The sequence below is a fragment of the Crotalus tigris genome, unplaced genomic scaffold (genome assembly GCF_016545835.1).
Source record: "Crotalus tigris isolate CLP2741 ecotype Arizona unplaced genomic scaffold, ASM1654583v1 scf7180000020145.1122116, whole genome shotgun sequence".
Classification (NCBI taxonomy): Eukaryota; Metazoa; Chordata; class Lepidosauria; order Squamata; family Viperidae; genus Crotalus; species Crotalus tigris.
Window position 1 is genome coordinate 484,345 of NW_024097874.1, and position 12,046 is coordinate 496,390.

Below are 12,046 nucleotides of genomic sequence, written 5' to 3' on the forward strand. Positions count from 1 at the left end.
TAGAATTAACCAATTGGCTTTATTTTTCTTTATTCACAAAAGTATTCCAGCAGTGTTCAACAAATCACTGTAAAGAGAGGAATACCTTCTTGTTAAGCCATTTTAGTTGGATGGGTTGGATTTGTATTGTTAAGTGAGACATTTGTTTAATGAGTTTTGCCCCATTTTGCGACCTTTCTTACCACCGTCCCTAAGTGAATCACTGCAGTCGGTAAGTTAGCAACCAGGCTGAGAAAATGGAAATTACACATTGCTACTAAAAGGACTTGGGGTTCCCTGTCCGATGCAAGAAATATGATATTCAAGGGTGCTCCTAAAGAAAAGGCTGTGTGCACGTAGAAAGGGTGATATTCCAGTAAGGGGGTGCAATGATTACAATAAGCTTCTGCATATAGAATAGAGCTGGAAGGGACCTTGGAGGTCTTCTAGTCCAGCCTCCTGCTCAAGCCCGTGCAGAAAAGAGGTGGGGTCTTTAAATAGTCATGTCCACTTTCCCCTTTTTTTTTGCAATGACTGGTTGCAGACATCCACATGTCATGTGTATGTGTGTTAGGTTTGGAAGCCTCCGTGTGCGTGTACACAGACATAGGCTGACTTAGGAGCAAAAACACTGCTGGTGGATGTTGTGGGATTTTTGCATGCAGTTTACTTGTGGGGGGGGAGAAGGAAGTGCGGAGCAGCCAGTCAGAACCCAGATTGTTTGCTTATTGAGAGAGGGAAAGAAAGGAAGGAAAGAAAGAAAGAAAGGGAGGGAAGGAAGACAAGAAAGGAAGAAGAAAGGCAGGAAGAATATGGGAAGGAAGGAAGGAAAAAAGAGAAAGAAAACAGGAAGAAAAGGAGGGAGGGAGGGAGGGAGAGAAGGAAGGGGAAGGAAGATATAACTTTCAGCAAAGCTGCCTCCCTGCAAAAGAAACACATTCGCACTTATGTGAGCAGACACAAGCAGCTCCGCCCTCAGCCTCGCACCAGATATTGTGGGATTTTTGCATGCAGTTTACTTGTGGGGGGGGGGGAGGAGGAGGAAGCGTGGAGCAGCCAGTCGGAACTCAGATTGTTTGCTTATTGAGAGAGGGAAAGAAAAGAAAGAAAGAAAAGAGAGAGAGAAGACAAGAAAGGAAGAAAGGCAGCAAGCGCGCCGGCCAGGTGACGCCGAGGCTGCTTTTGAAACTGAAAGCATCAGGCCAAGCGGAACGGCTTGCCTCGGAGCCAGTAGGTGCCCCTTTGGAAGAGGCGCCGTCACCCATACCCTCCCACGCTCTCTCCCGGGCTGGGAATCATTTCCTCCCTTCTCCTGGCCTACTGCAAGTCCCCAGAGAAAAAGGCTACTCACCTTTCCAACAGTCCATGCAGACTGAAGAGAAAGAAGAGGTTTGTGGGCAGTCCCATGAAGCAAAGGAGGTCAACCAATCAATTTAAACTTCACAAGTTTTTTTTTTTTTAGTGAGAAGTTTGAATTGATTGGTTGAACTTTTTTAGCCCCATTTTTTTTGGGAAGTACACATTTTTGGGGGGGGGGGGGTAATCCACATGGGCTGGGAGCAGCAGGAGCCAGCTTAAAGAGACGCATGCGGCTCCGGAGCCGTGGGTTGCTGACCCGTGTTCTAGTCCAAAATATACCATTTTAGGTAGGTGGCTGTCTATTCTTTTCTTAAAACCCTCCAGTGATTGAAGCACCTGCAACCCTGTTTGAGGAATGCCACAAGTTCTACAAAAGGAAACATCCAGAAACCTCTGCTGATAATTAGAAACAAGTCATTAGCCTTTATCAAGTTAACAATTTCCATATTTTTTTTTCTACACTACAGGTCTAATCCTGAGATCTGTTGACTAAAAAGAATCAGGCCAGAATTGAAGTAGTCAATTTCTCACCTATACTCTCAACAGAAAATAAGAAGTGAAATTCAAGATTTCTCTAAACCAGTGGTTCTCAACCTTTTTAATGCCACGACCCACAACCGGTCGTAAGTCGAGGACTACTCAACCGGTCGTAAGTCGAGGACTACTCAACTGGTGCAGCACCGTTTGCAGAATGGGACTTTTGGCGGGATCAGCAGGGCAGAGACAGCCTGGACAATTCCTATTGGCTTTTGAAAGCCAATAGAATTAGACTCTATTCAAGAGAGTCTATTCTATTGGCTTTCAAAAGCCAATAGAATAAAAGGGAGTAGCACAGCTAAGGAAAAGGGGGAAAAAATGACGGACTGCATTGTTTGGCGACCCCCATGAAATGGTCGTTCGACCCCAAATGGAGTCCCAACCCACAGGTTGAGAACCACTGCTCTAAACTCATCATTGTTTGCTTCATGTGCACTTCCTTGTGTGCAATAAGAGATGATTTAGACTTGAAGAATTGCTCACAGATTGGACATTACAAATGTTTCTCCCCTGTGTGATATATGATGTATAAGGTTAGACCTAATACTGAAAACCTTTCCAAAATCTGGACACTTTTATGGTTTCTCTCCTTTATGCGTCCTCTGATGTCTCACCAGGTTGAAATTCACATTGAAAGATTTCCCACAATCAGGACATTCAAAGGGCTTTTCTCCAGTGTGAGTCCTTTGGTGTATCACAAGCTTAGAATGGGAACTGAAACCTTTCCCACATTCAGCACATTCAAATGGTTTGTCTCCTGTGTGAATCCTGTGGTGTATCACCAGTTGGGAATTCGTCTTGAAACTTTTTCTACATTCAGGACATTCAAAGGGTTTCTCTCCTGTGTGAGTCCTCTGGTGTATCACCAGTTGGGAATTCTGAGTGAACCTTTTCCGACAATCCGGACATTCAAAGGGTTTCTCTCCTGTGTGAGTCCTCTGGTGTATCACCATGTGGGATTTCTGACTGAATATTTTCCCACAAACTGGACACTCATATGGTTTCTCTCCTGTGTGAGTCCTCTGGTGGTTCACCATGTTGACATGTTTACTGAAACTTTTCCCACAAATTGGACACTCATATGGTTTCTCTCCTGTGTGAGTCCTCTGATGCATCACTAGGCTGGAATTTTGTATGAAAGATTTCCCACAATCAGGACATTCAAAGGGTTTCTCTCCTGTGTGAGTCCTCTGATGTATCACCAGATTGAAACTGCAAGTGAAATGTTTCCCACATACTGGACACTCATATGGTTTCTCTCCTGTGTGAGTCCTCTGATGTATCACCAGGCTGGAATTATTTGTGAAAGATTTCCCACATTCAGGACATTCAAAGGGTTTCTCTCCTGTGTGAGTCCTCTGATGTATCACTAGGCTGGAACTGCAGCTGTAATATTTCCCACAAATCGGACATTCGAAGGGTTTCTCTCCTGTGTGAGTCCTCTGATGTATCACCAGGCTGGAATTGTGTCTGAAAGATTTCCCACAATCATGACATTCAAAGGGTTTGTCTCCTGTGTGAATCCTCTGATGTATCATCAGGCTGGAAGTGCAACTGAAACCTTTCCCACACTCAGGACATTCGAATGGTTTCTCTCCTGTGTGAGACCTCTGATGTATCATCAGGCTGTAATTCCGAGTGAAAGATTTCCCACATTCAGGACATTCAAAGGGTTTCTCTCCTGTGTGAGTCCTTTGGTGTATCACCAGTTTGGAACTGTAAGTGAAACCTTTCCCACACTCAGGACATTCAAAGGGTTTCTCTCCTATGTGAGACCTCTGATGTGTCATCAGGCTGTAATTCTGAGTGAAAGATTTCCCACATTCAGGACATTCAAAGGGTTTCTCTCCTGTGTGAGTCCTCTGATGTCTCACCAGGTTGGAACTGCAACTAAAACCTTTCCCACATGCAGGACATTCAAATGGTTTCTCTCTGGTGTGAGACATCTGGTGGTTCACCAGGTAGTAATTTACAGCAAAACTTTTCTCACAAACTGGACACTCCTATGGTTTCTCTCCTGTGTGAATTACTTTGCTTGGTAAAGCATTTACTACACTGAGAGCACTTATAGGGCATCTGTCCTGTGTGGGTCCTTTTATGAACCACAAGGGAGATATTCTGACCAAAGATTTTGTTACATTAGTAGCATTTGTATGTCTTTTTTCCAGTTTGGATCCTCTTGTATTTAATCACCTATGCTTTTGTAATCTGTGCTTTTAACCACAATAGTGACATCTGTGGACGTTCTCCACCACTGATATACTGTATATGGTCCATTGTTTAGTGATGCTTTGATTTCACTTACTGTTTTCTTCCTCCCATTGGGAGTTCTGCATTATTGTCTGCCCTATTTGAGTATCCAATTGACCTTTTCTTTCCTATTGACTTCCAGATATTTCCCTCTTTTTCTGAATGAAAAAATGATCCCCTTCACCTTGTCATGTAACCTATCCTTCTGTTCCGCATACTCTACTATTTCCAGCTTGAAATCTCTTCTTGATTTTCTCTTGCCTTTCACCTGCTCAGATGGGACAATTGTGTAATTTTCTGAAGGAAATGGAAAATATTTTGATTTCTGGCTTGATTTGCTTTCCTTTTCAAAAGTTATTCTCACTTCTCCAGAGTGCTCTTATTGCCATCTTCTTTGTCTACAAGATTCAAAGAAAAGTGTACGTTTAATAGTTTATACAATGCTTGCGGATGTGAAAAAAAGGAAAAAAATATACATTACATTTAAAAAGCAAACATGCCACAATGCTAACCTATTACATTAATTATGATTCATCGGACATTGCAGAGATCCAAGTTCAAATATCTGTTCAATCATGAAATTCCCTTGACTTGCATCAACCATAAACTGTAAGCGCTGCTATGGGTTATCATAAAATATATCTGGAAGTCTGGGGTATAGATTATACAATTCCAGATACATGGAAAGAGTAATATAAATACAAATACCTATAATTATATCTATGTGGGAAAATTCATGTTTTCAGCCTGAAAAAGAAAAAAAGATTACTGTCGAACCTTCTGAGCTAATTCTAAGAGGTGTGGGGGCTTTAAATGATGAAATGATACCTAAAGCCTCTGCCAGATTTGCACATGGAACTCCTCGGCTACAAATAAGGGCAAAAACTACTCTCCACAATCCCTCTGCTGACATCCCAATTGAAGTACTCCTCACTTAATGACTGCAATTGAGACTGGATCTGTGTCATTAAGCAGCCCGATCATTTAGTATGATGTTATGGCCCCTCTTCTGTTTAATTTATTCTTATCTGACCTGGCCTCTTACACTGAACGCGTTGAGTCCCATGCCCCAAAGTTGTTAAATATGAAGATTCCGCTTCTTCTTTATGCTGACAATGCGGTCCTTCTATAACAATCAAGGCTCGGTCTAAAAAGATTACTTTCTGCATTTGGGTCCTACTGTGCTGAGAACCATTTGTCTATTAATTATGACAAATCCAAAGTATTGGTGTTCTCTAGAGCCTGGAAATCATACAACTGGGCTATCAATGGTAATGTTGTTAGGCAGGTTTTCCATTTTAAGTATTTAAGTATTCAATTTCAGAATACTGGTGCTTGGACTAAACATCAAACCCAGATGCTGAATTCAGCCTCCTGTAGCCATCAGCAGATTATAAGAATCTTTTTTATCGAAGGAGGCCAGTTTATTCCTTCTGCTCTGCATATATATAAAGCCAAAACCCTGGTCCAAACTCTTTATGGAATTCCCATATGGATACGAGGCTTCATGGATTGTATTGAAAGAACCCAGGCTGTTTTTCTTAGGAAACTTCTGGGTCTTCCTCCCTGTGTTGGATTTGCTTCGGTGTACCTGGAACTGGGCATTCGTTCAGTCGAATGCATGGTGTGGATTAACACCTTCAAATGGTGGTTTCAGGTGCTCTTTTCTGCAGTCCCTGGTAGCTACCTCTCCCTGGTGTTTGCTAACTCTCATACTTCTCATTGGGAGAGGGAGCTGACGAAGAAACAGGGGATGCTCTGGGAGATTATGGTCTCAAGGACGCCCAGTTTAGGGTAGTCCAATGGCTTGTTGACATAGATTTGCAATACTTAAGAGCCAGAACCAACAAAACCTGCTCCCTGTTGATCTTCAGCCATTCTAATAATTATGGATTGAGGATGGCTTCATATTTCTATACTCTAACCATCCCCAAGTATAGAAGAGTCTTTTCCCTAGCCCGTTTCAATGTTTTGCCCTCAGCACTACTCAACGGGCGATTCAAGAGGCTCCTGTTTAGTGAGCAACTATGCCCCTGTGATAGGACTGAAATTGAAACTGTGGAGCATGTCTTATCATACTGCCCTGTGTATAACACAGCCAGAATTACTGTCTCTCCTTGGAATTGATCCCTCTGGTTCTAATGTTAGTAATTTGGTCTTATATTGTCTGGGGGATGGCTCCTCCTATATTACTTCTCAGGTTTCTAAATTTCTTTTAAGATCTGTAACTATTAGAGGAAAACATTGTAATTCCCCTTAGCCAAGGCAGTAGGTGTGAATTTAAATGGACTCCAGAAGATGGTAGAGGACAGGAAGACCTGGAGGAACGTTGTCCATGGGGACAACGTTCTTGTGTTTTCTTGTGTTGTACTGCATTTTGGTCTGTGACCGCAAAATGAAAATTATTATTATTAGTATGATGTTAGCATGATAGTGCCAATTTACATCTGTTCCTCTGGACTTGCTAAGAAAATCACCATGGGTTGTTAAAGGCAATTTCACATGACTGTGGCTTGCAATTTCCTGCCGGTATACCCATTGATTTTGCTTGTAAGAGGCTATCTGAGAACGTCACAGGTGACGATCATGAATGTGGGATACTGCAGCCACCATAAACACGAACAATTGGCAGCATCCAAATTGGTGCAACTCCCTTTTCTGCTTTTTCATAATCATAAGCGCAGAGAAGAAGTGGTAAATGAGGACTACTTATACAACTGAACATCCTGAAAGGTCTTCCATAGCTATTCTTTCAGAAGTGCTGGCTTAAGCACAGTTGAACCTCGTCAATACAAGTATGGGGCGTCAGTAGGAAATACCGTGCTTGTTAGCCATAAATAGAAGTAAACAAATAAAAATCCCAGAAAAAAATAGTGGCACTTTTAGTCTGACATTGTTGCAAAGAAAATAGCAGGTCCACAAGAGAATAATGAGAGTTGAAAGAGACCTCAGAGGTCTTCTAGTTCAATCCCCTGCTTAGGTAGGAAACCTATATTATTCTTGACAAATGGCTGTCCAATCTCTTCTTAAAAACCTCAAGTGATGAAACACCCACAATGTCTGGAGGCAAGATGTTTCATTCATTGTTCTCACTGACAGGAACTTTCTCCCAATTCTAGACTCCATCTGTTACTTCTTGTTCTGCTCTACGACACTTTGGCGCATGGGTAAATCCCCTCTTCTATGTGACAGCCCTTCCAATTTTGAAAGATTGCCATCATCTAAACACAAACTCTCCATGCAGCACTTTAGTCCAACAACTGAAGCCTCTGCAGCCCAAACAATAAACTGGCTCTTCTGCACAGCAGTCTCTGTTCCCCAAAAGGCCCTGCAGGCAGTTATTGGAGCTCCCAGGCCTGTCCCTTGACCGGAAATTCTGTTATCTTTCTGAATATTATCACAGAACCCCTTTGACCTCTTTCGAAAGCTGTTTGTAAAAAACAGTGGAAAGCTTTTTCAGGGTAGATTATTCAGACCTTAAAAGAACAAACATTTAAATTGAAAACCTCCACAGACAGGGCTGTTCACTGACATTGGCAGGGAGAAACAGGGATGCAGCAGTCACCAGAGAGGGAATCTGGGCACGTAAGAGAGGCAGATTCAGGAGCTCCATCCCAAAGGAAGCCCACCTGGACAGGGCTGCCCATCGTCCCACCTGGACGCCTCTCGGGTCTCCCTCACCCGCCTTCCAGACGCCCCTGGCCTCACCTTCCAGCTGTTGCTTCGACCCTGGGAAGAGCACAAAAGCCTCCCCGCACGCCTCCTTCCTCCCCTGAGCGCTCCGGAAGAGGAAGTTGCTCTGCCCGTGCGAGAGCTTTTCGCTGAGTGCAGAAAAGAGCAGCCTGTACTCTCAGAGGACAATCACCCAAGTATGAGCTAGCGATGGGATGCAGCAAAGTTGCAAAGGACGGTCGCTGGGAGGCGGAAACGACCGGAGAGCAGATAAATCACTGAAAACCTCTCTAGACGCCAAAAGCCGAGATAGGTCAGATAGTCTAGAAAGCGGCATCTGTGGTAGAAGGAAGAGGAGCTGCAACCATCGAGTACTGCATTGCTAGAAAGGATGGGAGGCGAGGAGAAGGTCAGAGCAACTTCCTCTTCCGGATCGCTCAGGGGAGGAAGGAGGCGTCGGGGAGGCTTTTGTGTTCTTGCCAGGGTCGAAGCAGCAGCTGGAAGGTGAGTCGAGGGCGGGTTGGGGGAGAAGCCGGGAGCGGGTCGGGCTGCTCGGTTCGGACGTTGCCCACCGCTGTACATCCGTGATGGTCGCAGCATCCCACCCTCGCGATCCCCGTTTGTGGCTTCCCCAGCCAGCTTCTCCTAAGCAAAATCCCTGGAGAGGCTGGCAAGAGGTTGCAAGTCGCAGTCACGTGAAATTGCCTTCAACGACCCAGAGAGACTCGCTTAAGTCCTGCAGAGGAACAGCCCCCCTCCTGCCCCGCAGCCCCTCCTCTTCACGCAGCCCGGCTCCCAGCCTGGGGGCTCCTGGCGTTTCCCGGAAGGTTGGGCACCGCCGTTCCCACGTTCCCCTGTGGCTGGTGGGGAGGAAGGGGAAGAGGACGGGGGAGCTCTGGGCTCAGAGGGAGCGTGGCTGGAGGCGAGGGCGGGAACCCTGCTAGGAGGAGGCCAGGGGCGTCTGGAAGGCGGGTGAGGGAGACCCGAGAGGCGTCCAGGTGGGCTTGGCCGATGGGCAGCCCTGTCCAGGTGGGCTTCCTTTGGGATGGAGCTCCTGAATCTGCCTCTCTTACATGCCCAGATTCCCTCTCTGGTGACTGCTGTGTCCCTGCCCGTGTCAGTGAACAGCCCTGTCTGCAGAGGTTTTCAATTTTAGTCCTTTTAAGGTCTGACTAATCTACCCTAAAAAAGAAGCTTTCCACTCTTTCTTACAGACAGCTTTCCAAACAGATCAAGGGGGTTCTGTGATAATATTCAGAAAGATAACAGAATTTCCAGTCAAGGGACAGGCCTGGGAGCTCTAATAACTGCCTGCAGGGCCTTTTGGGGAACAGAGACTGGTGTGCAGAAGAGCCAGTTTATTGATTGGCTGCAGAGGCTTCAGTTGTTGGACTAAAATGCCGCATGGAGAGTTTATGTTTAGATAATGGCACTCTTTCAAAATTGGAGGGGAGAGTAGTTTTTGCCCTTATTTGTAGCCGAGGAGTTCCATGTGCAATTTTTGCAGAATTTTCCACAATTATAGGTATGTGTATTTATATTACTCTTTCCATGTATTTGTAATTGTATAATCTATACCCCAGACTTCCAGATATATTTTATGATAACCCATAACAGCGCTTACAGTTTATGGTTGATGCAAGTCAAGGGAATTTCATGATTGAACGGATATTTGAACTTGGATCTCTGGAACGTCTGATGAATCATAATTAAAGTAATAGGTTAGCATTGTGTTATGTTTGCTTTTTAAATGTAATGTATATTTTTTTCTTTTTTTCACATCTGCAAGCATTGTATAAACAATTAAACTTACACTTTTCTTTGACTCTTGTAGACAAAGAAGATGGCAATAAGAGCACTCTGGAGAAGTAAGAATAATTTTTGAAAAGGAAAGCAAATCCAGCCAGAATCAAAATATTTTCCATTTCCTTCAAAAAATTACACAATTGTCCCATCCCTGCAGGCAAAAGGCAAGAGAAAATCAAGAAGAGAATTCAAGCTGGAAATATTAGAGTATGCGGAACAGAAGGATAGGTTACAAGACAAGGTGGAGGGGATCATTTTTCCATTCAGAAAAAGAGGAAAGTATCTGGAAGTCAGTGGGGAAGAAAAGGTCAATTGGATACTCAAATAGGGCAGACAGTAATGCAGAACTCCCAATGGGAGGAAGAAAACAGTAGGTGAAATCAAAGCACCACTAAATAAGGGACCACAAACATTTTTGACGTCTCCCAGCATATGTGTGGTGGAAAAGGTCCACAGATGTTACTATTGTGGTATAAAGTACAGATTGCAAAAGCATCAGGGATTAAATACAAGAGGATCCAAACTATAAATGTTACTAATGTAACAAAATCTTTGGTTAGAATATCTCCCTTCTGGTTCATAAAAGGACCCACACAGGACAGATGCCCTATAAGTGCTCCCAATATGGTAAATGCTTTACCAAGCAAAGTAATTGACACAGGAGAGAAACCATAGGAGTGTCCAGTGTGTGAGAAATGTTTTGCTGTAAATTACTACCAGGTGAAACACCAGATGACTCACACTGGAGAGAAACCCTTTGAATGTTCAGATTGTGGGAAACAGTTCACTAAGAATTTCCACCTGGTGAGACATCAGAAGACTCACACAGGAGAGAAACCGTATGAGTGTCCAGTTTGTGGGAAAAGTTTCAATTCCCATTCTCACCTGGTGATACACCAAAGGACTCACACAGGAGAAAAACCCTTTGAATGTCCTGAATGTGGGAAAAGGTTCACTCAGAATTCCCACCTGGTGAAACACAAGAGGATTCACATAGGAAAGAAACCCTTTGAATGTTCAGATTGTGGGAAACGGTTCACTAAGAATTCCCAAGTGGTGATACACCAGAAGACTCACACAGGAGAGAAACCATTTAAGTGTCCATTTTGTGGGAAAGGTTTTGTTGCAAATGCCCTCCTGGTGAGACATCAGAGGACACACACAGGAGAGAAACCCTTTGAATGTCCTGAATGTGGAAAACGTTTCAGTCGTAATTTCTGTCTAGTGATGCACCAGAAGACTCACACAGGAGAAAAACCGTATGAGTGTCCACCTTGTGGGAAAAGTTTCATTGTAAATTCCCACCTGGTGAGACACCAGAGGACTCACACAGGAGAAAAACCGTATGAGTGTCCACTTTGTGGGAAAAGTTTCATTGCAAATTCTGACCTGGTGAGACACCAGAGGACTCACACAGGAGAGAAACCGTATGAGTGTCCAGGTTGTGGGAAGCGTTTCTTTGCAAATTACAAGCTAGTAAACCACCAGAGGACTCACATGGGAGAAAAACCCTTTGAATGTGCTGATTGTGGAGAAAGTTTCAGTCGTAATTGCTCTCTGGTGATGCACCAGAGGACTCACAAAGGAGACAAACTATACGAGTGTCCTGTTTGTGGGAAAAGTTTTACTTTCTATTCTAACCTGGTGATACACCAAAGGACTCACACAGGAGAAAAACCCTTTGAATGTCCTGAATGTGGGAAAAGTTTCAGTCGAAATTCCAATCTGGTAATGCACCAGAGGACTCACACAGGAGAGAAACCCTTTGAATGTCCTGAATGTGGGAAAAGTTTCAGTCGTAATTCCGATCTGGTGATCCACCACAGGACTCACACAGGAGAGAAACCGTATGAGTGTCCACTCTGTGGGAAAGGTTTTGTTGCAAATTCCAACCTAGTAAAGCACCAGAGAACTCACACCGGAGAGAAACTATATGAGTGTCCACTTTGTGGGAAAAGTTTCAGTTCTCATTCTAACCTGGTGATACACCAAAGGACTCACACAGGAGAAAAACCCTTTGAATGTGCTGATTGTGGGAAAAGTTTCAGTCGTAATTTCTCTCTGGTGATGCACCAGAGGACTCACACATGAGAGAAATCCTTTGAATGTCCTGATTGTGGGAAAAAATTCAGTCAGAGTTCGGCCTTCTGGGGGCCCTAAAAAGGGCCTAAAATAGCACCGAAGGCACGATGAAGAGGAGGGGTGGTTGTTGATCACAGTGAGATGGGGGTCTTTCCGTTCTATCCAAGGAAAGCCTTCCAAACTGGCAGGGGAAAGACTGGCTACGTTCCTGTGGCTAGCCATTACCTGCTGACAACCGAAGAAGAAAAAGGCAATAATTAATGTATCATAAACAGCATGTTTGGTACTGGGTGAGGATATCGGTCCTTTCTTTACCATTTTAAAATTAATTTTCCTGGGAAAGGCTCCCAAAAAGCTAATA

The 12,046-nt window shown here is 44.0% G+C and overlaps 2 pseudogenes; one reads left to right on the plus strand and one right to left on the minus strand.

Moving 5' to 3' along the window:
* The window catches only part of LOC120318235, a 31,974-nt pseudogene continuing 19,928 nt past the window's right edge, over positions 1 to 12,046 (minus strand).
* Positions 9,885 to 12,046, plus strand: part of LOC120318236 — a 31,541-nt pseudogene continuing 29,379 nt past the window's right edge.